Source organism: Tupaia chinensis, unplaced genomic scaffold, assembly GCF_000334495.1.
Source record: "Tupaia chinensis unplaced genomic scaffold, TupChi_1.0 Scaffold000159_1, whole genome shotgun sequence".
Taxonomy (NCBI): Eukaryota; Metazoa; Chordata; class Mammalia; order Scandentia; family Tupaiidae; genus Tupaia; species Tupaia belangeri.
In genome coordinates, this window is record NW_006159630.1 from 3,939,957 (window position 1) to 3,951,349 (window position 11,393).

The following is an 11,393-nucleotide window of genomic DNA, read 5'->3' on the forward strand; positions in this document are numbered from 1 at the left end:
GGCTCAGCCTGTGTGAAGCAGTGGCTCAAAGGGAGGGTGGGCGACTGCAAGTCTAAGGTTTGGTATTGCTCAGAAGGCAGGACTCCAACGCAGAAGGCCAGGGGCCTAAACCCAGCCCTCCATAGGAGAGCACCCACAGGCCCCAGCGCCCGAGACCAAGGAGAGCGGTGGGCTGGGCTCTCCTGACCCCTGGGGCAGCCTGGCTCCATCCTCTGGAGACCTGGACAGAGGCCCAGTTGCGCCAACTCAGTTCCTGCCTCCTCCTTAGCTAGCTGGGTGACTTTGGGTGGTTACTTAACGTCTCTGGGCTTCAATGACCTCATCTAAGAAATGGGGACAGTGGTTCAGCTTTGTCCAGGTGTTGCGAAGGGCAAGTGAGGACATCTGCAAGAAGCACAGTTACTGGACAAGCAGCCGTCGCACACCTGCTGCCTCGGGGCCTTGCGCAGGCCGCCTGCAGTGGGGACAACGCGGCCCTGCGGGTGCGTCCAGCAGCACAAGCTCACCAGGTCAGGGAGGGATGCTTCGGCCGAGCAAAGAATGCTTTCACACTGTCCAACTTTGAAAAGCTAATCAAAAGAAAAGGAACGCTCGAGGACATGTGAAAATTACGTGAAATGCAAGTTCCAGGGGCCACAGGCATGTTTGGTTGGAACATGTCAGCACGCACCTGTTTGCAAATGGGCTCTGTGCTTCCCGCTGCCAGAATGTCCCCTAGCTAGCCCTTTCCAGGCTGGCCCCTGGCCTGAGGGAAGCTGCTCTACAGTGAGTAAGAGCAAGAACAGGACGTGCCCATGGGAGAAGACCACGGCAGAAGACCACGGCAGAAGCCCATGGCAGAGCCCACGGGAGAAGCCCACGGCAGAAGCCCACAGCAGAAGCCCATGGCAGAGCCCACAGCAGAAGCCCACGGCAGAAGCCCATGGCAGAAGCTCACAGCAGAGCCCACCACAGAAGCCCATGGCAGAAGCTCACAGCAGAGCCCACCACAGAAGCCCATGGCAGAGCCCGCAGCAGAAGCCCACTGCGGCCGCAGCTGAGCCAGGGGTTCCTGCTGGGAATGGGCAGGAGGACACAGAGGCCACATACCCTCACACAAGGGAGGTATCATAGACAGTGTTGGCAGGTATTGCCCTGCCTACCCAGGAAAGGACAGAGGGCCAGGGTGGGTGGCCTCGACTCAGAAGCCACCAGTCAGCTGCCACCCTGCACAAGCCTCCCCAGCCAGAAAGGGGACACGAGGGAGCAGAGAGGGACCAGAGTGTCCCTGCCTGCTTGTCACTACAACACCGAGTTGGTTGTGGAGGGGCCCAAAGGGCTGATAGTCAGGACATGCCAACCCTCCCCAAGAAAACTGCTGAAGCCGTCTGTCTCCTCCATGGGCCCCACTGCCGCCCGTCCTCCAGGAGCCAGGGCAGCTTGGGCCTGGAGACGGAAGATCAGAAGGCCTTTTCACGTGGGCTGCAGCTGGAGCGATGCTGACACAGCAGGTCGAGGGGGCCCACATCTGGAGAGGGGCGCTGAGGTCACAGCTGACCCACGCGGCCTTCTGGGAGGCAAGGAACTGGCGCCAAGTCAGATGATGAGCACCTTCAAAGCTCCTGTGGGAGGCTGGGGTTCCAGAAGTGTCCCCAAGTCACCTGGGCACTCGGGGCAACCACGTCATCCAGCTGGGAATGGTGCCCACCACCACCCCTGCAGCTGCAGCACTGCCCCTCACATGGACCCCACGCCCACTCCCACTCCGAAGGGGAGCTGGGGGCTTATCCACAGCACCCGTCTCTGGACTGGAGTGGAGGTGGATCCCACCAGAACCCAGGTCTGCATACCGGGCATGGGGCAGGTTCGCACATTTGTCTCTGAGGGCCCTTCCAAGTCAGACTCCCCTGGGCAGCTGCGTAAGGACCAGGGCTACCCCGTGGGGAAGCTGAGACTCTAGGAATGCCCCCTATCCTCAATTGTCTCTGGATCCTCAGAGCTGGGGGGATTTCTGAGCCAGTGGGGGTGTTAGTGGGAGCCCAGGAGAGAGCGGGGTGAGCAAGCACTCCACCTCACCCTTTTGGGCCTATAATGCTGCTGTCTGCTTATGCTTGGGAGCCCCTCTCAGGGGACAGACAGTCACGAGGGCTTCTGAGCGTCTGCGGGATGAGAACGCACCAGGGGCAGCTGGGCTTGCGCAGGGACGAGGCAGTGAGCCGGGAGGAGGCAGCAGGTTAAGAGGCTGGGAGGTGGGGCGTCCTGGGAAATGCACGTCCATGCTCCTCACCCAGGGTGCAGAGGACAGGCTTGTCCAGGCTTTCAGGCCACAGGCCACTACTGCAGAGGCTCCCTTCCTCCTCCTTGGCACCACGGCTACCTGCTACCTCAACCCGGCTCTCCCCTCCCTTCTCCTCCGCCCCCTGGCCCGGTGCTGAGTGGCCTCCTGCAGAAGGCCTTGGCTCCGGCTGGTTCCAGCCCCTCCTTGGCAGCCGCAGCTCTCTTGTGGCACACTCCACCTGGGCTGTGTCACCCGAGGGAGCCCCCACTTCTGACCACCCCTGGCTGTGGGATCCAGAATGCTCGCATCTCTGGCTGTAGCCTCATCCCCACTGAGCCTCCTAGCAAGACCTCATCCTGGTCCTTTCCCCTCCCTCTCGGTCCTTCCTAGGCCCCCCGCAAGTCACCTGACTGGGAGGCCTGAGCCCAGCCCCACCCAGGTTTTCCACCTGACGCTCCCACTCTGAAAACCCCGGGAGCTGTGGAGTGCTATCCCTGTGCTGCAAAGTCCCTCCGGATTCCTAGCCCACATGGTCCAGTCTCATCACACACACACCCACATGTATGCACGCACCCACAGACACACAAGCATACATGCACATGTGTGCACATGTATGCACATACAGCCTCATGTAATGTGCATGCTATGTGGGCACACACAGACACATGTATGCTTGCACACAATTGCCACTCACATGTGCATAAGTGCATTCTCGCACATGTACACACATGTATGCACCATCGTTTTCAGCACACACACACACACACACACACACTCGCACCACCTGGGCAGTTTCGTACCCCACACTCCTTCCCCCAGGCTCCTGGAGGGCTCCTCCCTGGGCCTTGAATCCCCTCCTGCAATTATATTGTGGAGTCACCATCAGCTCCCCTAAGACTTTCCATACCCTTACCCTTACCCCCAACCCTCCCAGAACAGTTAGGCTTTCCTGCTCCCAAGAACTGGCAGCTAATGTCAATCCGCTGTTTATGGCTGAGAATAAACAAAGCAACGGTGACAACACTGGTGCCTCTTACGGTTGGATACTGGTTCGTGAAGCGGGGAGGCCAGCGGGGAGAAATCCCCACCCACAGGCTCAGTCTCACTGGGAAAAGGGACTTTCCTCAGAGGGAACCAAGACGCCGCCGTGTATCAGCTCTTAACGATTTGGGAGGGAAGCTGAACAGCTCTTTACTGTAATTCGAACAACTAAATTATTCATCCGGAGCTGCAGACAGAGATTGGACAGTGACCGGAGAGACAGGAGACCCCAGCCCAGCCCCTTGACCCAGGCGCAGGGCTGCCTCCCCGACTCTGGAGGGGCCAGTACTGGGTTAGAGGGTCTGGGAAGTGCATGGCCCCCCGGGGGTCTCAAGGGGAGCAGAAGAGCGTGGCTCTTAGCTGGGAGATGGGGTGAAGGGAGACTGAAAAGAATCAAAGGGCTTGGCCCCTCAGGACCTGCCAGGCAGGGTCCACAATGCCCGCACCTGCTCTGGGTGCTGGGCTTCAGGCCCTGTCTGCCTCCTGCCTCCTGGGACCTCAGGGTCTAGGGTGGGAGGGGCCTGTTGCCCTTCTCTCTCCCACAGGAAGCTTGGGATGGGGAGGCAGGGAACAACATCGGATTCAGCACAGCCCCAGCTCTGCTCCCCTCAGACCCTGCTCTGGACATGGCAGGGACAGCAGGGCGAGCGAGAAGTGCTCCCCGAAGCCTCCCGCCTGCCAGGCTCCCAGAACGCTTGTCCCAGAACGCAGGCCCGCTCCCTGACCCAGGACGGAGGCAGAGCTGACTGCTCAGGACAGGCCCCTGGGCGTGCAGGCACAAGTCTCCCTTCCCAGCAAGGAAGGCCCTGGGAGCAGACAGGCTTCTCCTTCCTCCTTGCCCAGGGCCAGACCGAAGGGTGCTCTTAAATGCTAAGGGAACCAAGGAGTGAGTGCACGTGACCATGGAGGGAGCAGAAGGCCGAGTGAGGGTCAAAATTGGCGCGTGGAGGAGGCGAACAAGCAGGAGGGGAAAGTGCAGTGAGGAAGAGGACAAGGGGGGGCGCAGGAGGGCGCAGCCTCTGGAAGGTGGAGCCCTGGGGGCTGCACGGGCTGACTCACCCGCCTGCCTTCAATTTTCCCTGTTTCCTGGGGATTCTCGTTTTATTTTCGGGAAAGCTGCCTGCTCCGTGACTAATTTGTTCTTAAACAAACCAAACCCAGGCAGTGGGGGGGCAGGCGGGGCCTGAGTCACTCTCCACCCAGGGGGGCCACACCTCAAGGAGGTGGCTGTGGCTCCCCTGAACGCCAGCGGCCTGAAGGTGACTCGGATGCTCCCGGGAAAAGCAGTGCCCACTCCTGGCGGGGATGCCCGGGACTTCGGAGCATCCCTGCCGATGAATTCCTTGGCTGTCTGCTACCTAGAACAGTGCCTGGCACGGAGCCAACGCTCAGCGGGTGTTTGTTGACTGGCTGACTGACTCACTCTTTGGTTCCTCATTCTTCCCTCTAACTCCTCCCTGAATCCTCCCTCTCCTGCAGCCCTTTACTGGAACCTCTCCGATGTCAGACACACAGTCCATGGGTCCTTTCTCTGAGCCTGCGTGACGGTCCAGGACCCTGCCTGCTCCTCGGGGGATGTCCCCACCCACTGTGCCACCTGGCAGTGGAGCTAGGTCAGGGCAGCCTGCAAGGCCCCAGGTGCTCTGCCGGGCAGAAGGGAGAGAGCTACTGCTCCGTCCAGTTTACAGAAGAAACTGGGGCCCGGAGAAGGATGGGGTTACTGGGTCGGCCAGGGACAGGTGCCAGATGTGAAGCCAGGTCTCCCAGCTCCCTATACTACCCTGGTCTGCCACCTGCCACCCTCCAGTGAGGGCCCGAGAGACGGCTCAGCCTTGGGCCCCAGAGGGGCAGGGTGGTTGGAGCACCCGCAGGAGGTAGGGCAAGCTCCCCAGCTTTGGGCCCAGCCAGGAAGCAGCCTCAACCCAGGGCTCCCTCGTCCACAGAAAGAAATATAATCCCTCTATTTCCTTTTTTTTCATCTCATCCTCTTTAAATTTCAACTTTATGGATACATAATATATAAGCCCAGTGATAAAGTGCCTATGGCTTATAAATAAGTAAATATACAAGCTCTGAAACACCTTCCTGAAAGGGCGCAGACCGCCCGCCCCCACTCTCAGTGGTGTACCCCGACTCCCACTGAGGAGGTGCTTGGTAAACATTGTGGTGAATGAAAGATGCCAGGCCCCTGTCCTTCTGATGGGAGGCTGCTGGGAAGGGAGACAGACCCACCCCCAGCACCTCCTCTGGCCAGGCCCACCCGCACCCTCTGCAGGGTGCGGCCGGCGAGGTTCTCTCCTTTGCCTGGCCCCACACTGGCACCGGGCCACCTTCCATGGGTGGCCCCGAGGATACCGGGAAGGAAGGCGGGTTCACTGCGCAGTAGCTGACACACCGGCCCGCGGCCCGCGGCTTTCCCAGCCTTCCCCCTCTCTGCTCCCCCCTCCACCGCCCGCCTAAGGGAGCACAGCGCTGGGAGGTCCTCAGGTCCCTAGGGGTGGCAGGGGCACAGGGTGGCCCTGCAGCCCGCGGGCGCCTGAGTGCCCAGCCCCAGCCCTGCCCTCGGCCAAGGGCGGCCCTGGGCTCCAGCCACCGAGGCTTGCGTCGCTCGGGAGCACGTTTCACCAATGGCCGCCCCCGCCGCCCGCCCCGGCTCAGGCTCCGGTCCTGCCTAATGGAGCTGGGGCCTTCTTTGTGGGGCAGGTCACCGATGGCCCTACCCAAGAGCAGTGAGGGTCATTAACCCAGCCACGGCAGGACCCAGCCGGTTGACACCCTCGTAAGTCATGGATCTTGCTAGGAGGCGCTGAACCCTAGAATGTGGAAGGTGAACCAGCCCCCTAACCAGAACCGTTCTCTGTCCTCCACAACGCCCTCCACCCCAGCTCCTTGCTAGGGATTGGAGCAGTCAGCAAATGAGTACTCAGAAGGGGCCCTGAAAGAAGCCAGAGCAGGGAATGGCTCTAGGCCCTGGGTGGGGCTGATCTGCCCCACGGGGTGGCGGGGAGTGAGGGTGCCGAAGGGAGGCCCACCCAGGGCCGAGCGAGCGCCAGAGAGGGACTTCATGGCAGCTTCCAGGTCCCTACTCCTGAACTCACCGCCGACAGGGAGAGGCAAGAAGGGAGGATGGGGAGGAGATGGACGTGGAGTGGGAGACAGGGAGACAGAGAGACGGGGTGACAGGCCTGGGGGAAGGTGCAGGGGTAAGCGCAGCCATGCCAGGAAGGCCAGTCTGCTGCATAGCGGGTGGAGGGGCTGCACCCACAGGAGTTAAGTTGGGGCTCCGTCCCTTCCTTGGGGACCTACAGCAGGAAGCAGTCACTGGGTGGCCTGTGTCCGCACCCTTGTTCTCCCCTCTGGGGCAGCTGGAAAGGGGCTCTGGTGGGGAGATGTGGGCAGTTGGAGCAGGAACTTAGGGGCTGCTCCTCCCTGCATGGGGATCCTCCCCTTCGCGCCGTGGGAACCAGAGGCAGGTGTGCTCTGTCACCTGGGGATGAGGAAAAGAGGCCAGAGACTGGGAGAGACCAGAGCACCCAAACGCCCACCCCACGTCAGCTCCTCAGATCCCATCAGGCGTAGGGTCCTGCTCTCCTGGAGGCCTGTGGAGGGGGATTCCAGGCCAACGGTCTCAGGCAGGGGTCCTGGGGAGAAAGGGCTGCAGCTCACCCGCAGCTCCATTACGCAGCCCTGCAGCCAGGGAGGGCGATGATGCCCGACTCCCTGCCCCGGACAGGTGTGGGGGGCCTGGGGCCCCCTGAGGCCCGGCCCCCTGGAAAGCTGTGGCCAGTTGCATTGTCCCCTGCCGTGAAGACCTGCCATGGCCAGTTTTGGTTTGGTGAGGACAAATCAAGGGATGGACAGGAGGGAGAAGAGCAGGGCTGAGGAGGTTTGGGGTGTTTATGGGGTGGTAAGAGGGTGGTTCTGGGCTGAGCGTTCACCCTGGGGCTGTCTGCAAATAGCAGCCTGGGGCCTTTGGCCTTGCCATGGTTGGCTGCTGGGCAGTGCTTCTTAGAGGGGGACCCGGCCTCAGGTCCAGATGGAGGGGTCCCCTGCGCCCTGACCTGGAGCCCTGAGTGTGTGAGGGATTGTGCCTTTATCATTTAGTCTGGGGGACTTCTGACCGGAAGAGGGGTGACCATCACCCGCAGATGGAGAGAGACTGGTCAGACAGCAGGGTTTCCTTCAGGGCGAGGCTCGGGGTGAAGCTGCACTCAGTGAGCTGGGAGCGTCACCTCTCTGAATGCTGCGGCACAAAGACCACAGAGATGCCCGACTGCCACAGTGGTGTGTGCCGACTTCCGCTTGGCAGGCTGAGGCCATGTGGGAGGCCTGGGTTCAATTCCCAGCCCATCCTTAAAGCTGGACAGAGCAGCACACGCATGCCGTCTCAGCTACCTTGGCGGTAGGAGGTGGGAGGTCACGAGCCTGCAGCTGGCGTGACCACCAGAGCGGGACCGCGTCTAACGAGTAATAATGCCACAAGAACACGCCCGCGCGCCCCGCTCTGTATCCTCGCTGGTTACTCTCACAAATCAGTCTTCTGTGTGGATGGTTGGGGTCTGGGCTCGTTTTGCTACTATAACAAAATTCCCGGGTCTGGGTTATTTACAAGCAATAGCGATTTGTTTCTCACAGTTCTGGAGACTGGGATGTCCGGGGCCGAGGTCCACACGAGCTCGGGGTCTACTGAGGGCTGCCCTCTGGTGCCAAGGTGGGCCTATTGCTGCATCCTCTGGAGGGATTGAACACCGTGTCCTCACGTGGCAGAACGGGTGGCAAAAAAGGGGACTGACTGCTGTGGGAGCCTCCTAACCCACTCTCGACAGAATAGCCCTCATGTTCTGACCCTTCCCCAAGGCCCTGCCCTTGACCCTACTGTGCCGGAAGTGAGGTTTCTGCACGCGAGTCCGGGGCACACTCAGACCACAGCAGCTGCCAGGTTCCCCTTGACAGGAATTCCCTCCTGCCCACCCCTGCGCTCGTGTGCGATTGGAGGTGGGAGACATGCACCTGTCTCTGCAGCCCGTGGGTATGCGACTGGGTCCCAGTAGAAGCACTGGCTGCAGTGGCTGCACGCACTTCCCACCGTCTCAGGGGCTGCTTTGGGAGTGCGGGAGTCAGGAGGGGAGGGAATTGCTGAGGAGGGTAGGCCTTGCCACAGAAAGCATTCACCTGCCGCCTCTCACAAAGATTTTTATTTACTCTTTTATTTTATTTTATTTTATTTGCCATATGCTACATGCACTCACTGGAGAGAGATGAACAGAGAGGGCGAGTGAGAAATCACCTCCCGGAGGGGATGGCCATGCTGCAATCCCTTCTCTCCCATTCTCCCGTCAGGATTTCGGGCAACCACGTTTATGCATCCGGTGTGATTTTCAAGGTGCCAGGTCCAGGACTTGAACCACTCTCGGCCATGTGGGAGTCCAGGACCTTAACCACCAGGCCACCTGCTGGCCCCACCTCTCCCAACGGTTTTAGAATGACCAGACTCCCTGTGCTAAATCCCTCTCTGGTTGCAGTACCCGAGGTGCTATCAGGCTGGAGCCCTCGTAGTGACACAGCGCGAGATGCAGTAAGAGGGCCTGGCACACGGACGGAGCTGTACCCGTCTAGCGGGAGATGCTGGCAGGGGACGGGGGCTTCGAAGGCTGGTATGAGCAGTCTGAGACACTCTAAGGCATAAACGGCGAGGAGCAGGGCTGTCCCCAGAGTGCAGTAGTTCAAACCTCTGCGTAGGGCACCAGACCCCACGTGGCTGACCATGGCTTAAATCCTGGTCCCGTTTGAAGAACGAGCTGGCGTGGGTGCATGCGGGCCCCAAATCCTGACGGGGTGGAGAAATGGAGAAAAAGGCGTGCAGCACGGCCACGCCCAGTCGGGGCCGCACGCTCTCGCTCTCGCACACGCGTCTCCCCGTCACAAAAACGAAGGGCCACAGAGAGCTCACGCTGTGCTGGCTCTGCCATGGAGGACACGTCAAGAAGACCGCCGTCTGCAAGCCAGGGAGACAGCCCTCGCCAGAGACGGAACCGGCTAGCACCTTAACTGTGGACTCCCAGCCTCCAGAACTCCGAGAGGCACGCTTGTGCAGGCTAAGCCGCAGCGCCAGTGGTGCTTCGTCATGGCTGCCTCCATCTTCGAGGCCAGTGGGTGGCGCCTCTCCCCTCTCGCCAGTTCCTGCCTCCCGCTGGTCAGAGCCCCGTGGGGCTGGCCGCGTCTGGTGGCGAAGGGAGGCGGAGTGCACAGGGCCCACCGAGTGGTTAGAGTCCCAGCCCCAGCCGTTTGAAAAACACACCAGACGTGTGTGTGCCCCAAGCCCCAACATGGAGAAATGGAGGGGCAGGGGTTACGGTGTGGCCACACCCCAACTCAGAAACAACAACAAAGGACCCTTGTGGGCCCCCTGGTCAGTCCAGGGAATCTCTCAAGATCTGTCATTCAATCACGGCAAAGTCCCTTCTGCTGAGGTGACATGGTGACAGGTTCTGGGGCTCAGAAAGTGGACACCTTTGGGGGCATCATTCAGCCAATCACCAGGAGAGACTGGAGTTTTCTCAGTAAATGCTCCCCACGGCTGAGTTCTGGATTCTAGATCGTGTGAATGTGTGACCTGCTCAGAGACACGATGTCCCTTAGACAGACAGAGGGCCCTGAGGGTGTCCCTCAGACAGACAGAGAGCCTGAGGGGAGGCCGGGGCCCCCAGGACTGCGGGAGGAGGTGGAGGGCCGTCTCCTGCCTGGGCATGGTTCTCTGCTCTCTGAGTGAGGGAGTCGGCCCACCTGACCCTGGCTCTGAGCAGTCAGGTCACCCTCCAGAGCCACAGGCTCGGCCATGTCTGATGGGGTGGGGAGCCCCCCGTCCCCCAGTGTACCAAGCACAATCATCCCAGACCCTCCAAGTGGTATCCCCTGGGTCTGGCCAGAAGGGATACTTGCCCCAGCATGGAGAAGAAGCTGCCCTCCAGCCCAGGCCCTGCTGTTCGGCCAAGCCCCTACCTTCGCCATGCCCCATGGCATCTGGCAAGCAGCCCGCCACAAGCCCAGTGGGGTCAGCCTAGGAGGCATCTCGGCCACACCTGAGACTCCTGTCCTCCCTGTCACCGAGGCAGCACGGTGACTGACGCACACCGTAGTACACTGGTCCTGAACAGGCCATCCACAGACTTCACCTGCGCAGCACTCCAACCCCTACTCCCGCATAACCCTTCGTGTCTGCTTAGCGATGGGGCTGACCTGCCCAGCCCCCGAGGGAGCAGGAGACCCAGGAGGCCCGTCAAAGCAAGCGCACCCGTGGTCCCGGCCAGCCTGCCCCAGACTTCTTCTGGACCTGCCGGTGGCCATGTTTGCCACCACTTGGGCCTGCCTGCCCAAGGGCGAAGGTGTGGCCCAGGCAGGCAGAAGGGAGAGGCAGAGGTCGCTGTTGCTGGGTCTGGCCCATCGTGCCCGAGGCCAGCTCTGACCCCGTGTGCTCCTGTGCCGTGAGCCAGTAACTAGCCCTTCTAACTGCTGGGCTGTTTACCTTGGCACGGCCGGCCCTGGCTGACCGCCGTCAGCTGACCTGGGGCACCTCGCTCTGTGTTCTGAGCTTGCGACGCTGGACTTGATAGAGACAATGACGCCTACCCGGCTGGTTGGGTGCTTTAATAAGGGGTAAAGCACCTGTGAGGTGTCTGGCACATTGTAGGCCCGGTCGTACCAGAGTCGTGATTCTGTAGGCGGGTCGGAGTCCTGTTATCAAAGAACACACGTGACTCCGTGAGAGCATGTCTTATCAGGGAAAAGCCCAGCTTCTGGGAAACCAGCTCAGCTATCGGGCAGAGAGCCGGCACCCGTCAGGGCACCCAGCCCTCTCCCTTGATAGTGCTGGCCCCCACCAGTGGCTGTGGACACCCCAAAGCAGACTCCGAGGAGCCTCCCTTGTCTGGCCCCTCTTTGTCAATGTGGGCAGGTCCTGGATTTGCTTCTAACCAGTGAGGCGTGGCCTCCCTGGCTGCCCTGGGTACGTCGTGTTATGGAAGACTGTCTTAGCAGACGGAAGCCACACTCCCCAGGCTGGCTGCGAGGGCGGGAGCGGCCCCACTGAGAAAAACAC

General features: G+C 60.9%; 1 long non-coding RNA gene across 1 annotated transcript in view; it reads right to left on the minus strand.

Annotated features, from left to right (window-relative positions):
* Positions 1-10,924: 10,924 nt before the first annotated feature.
* LOC106734603 (uncharacterized) overlaps positions 10,925-11,393 on the minus strand; it is a 2,933-nt gene continuing 2,464 nt past the window's right edge. The window contains exon 2 of the long non-coding RNA XR_001370166.2: positions 10,925-11,029. This is a non-coding gene — a long non-coding RNA (uncharacterized LOC106734603). The remainder of the gene's footprint in view (positions 11,030-11,393) is intronic.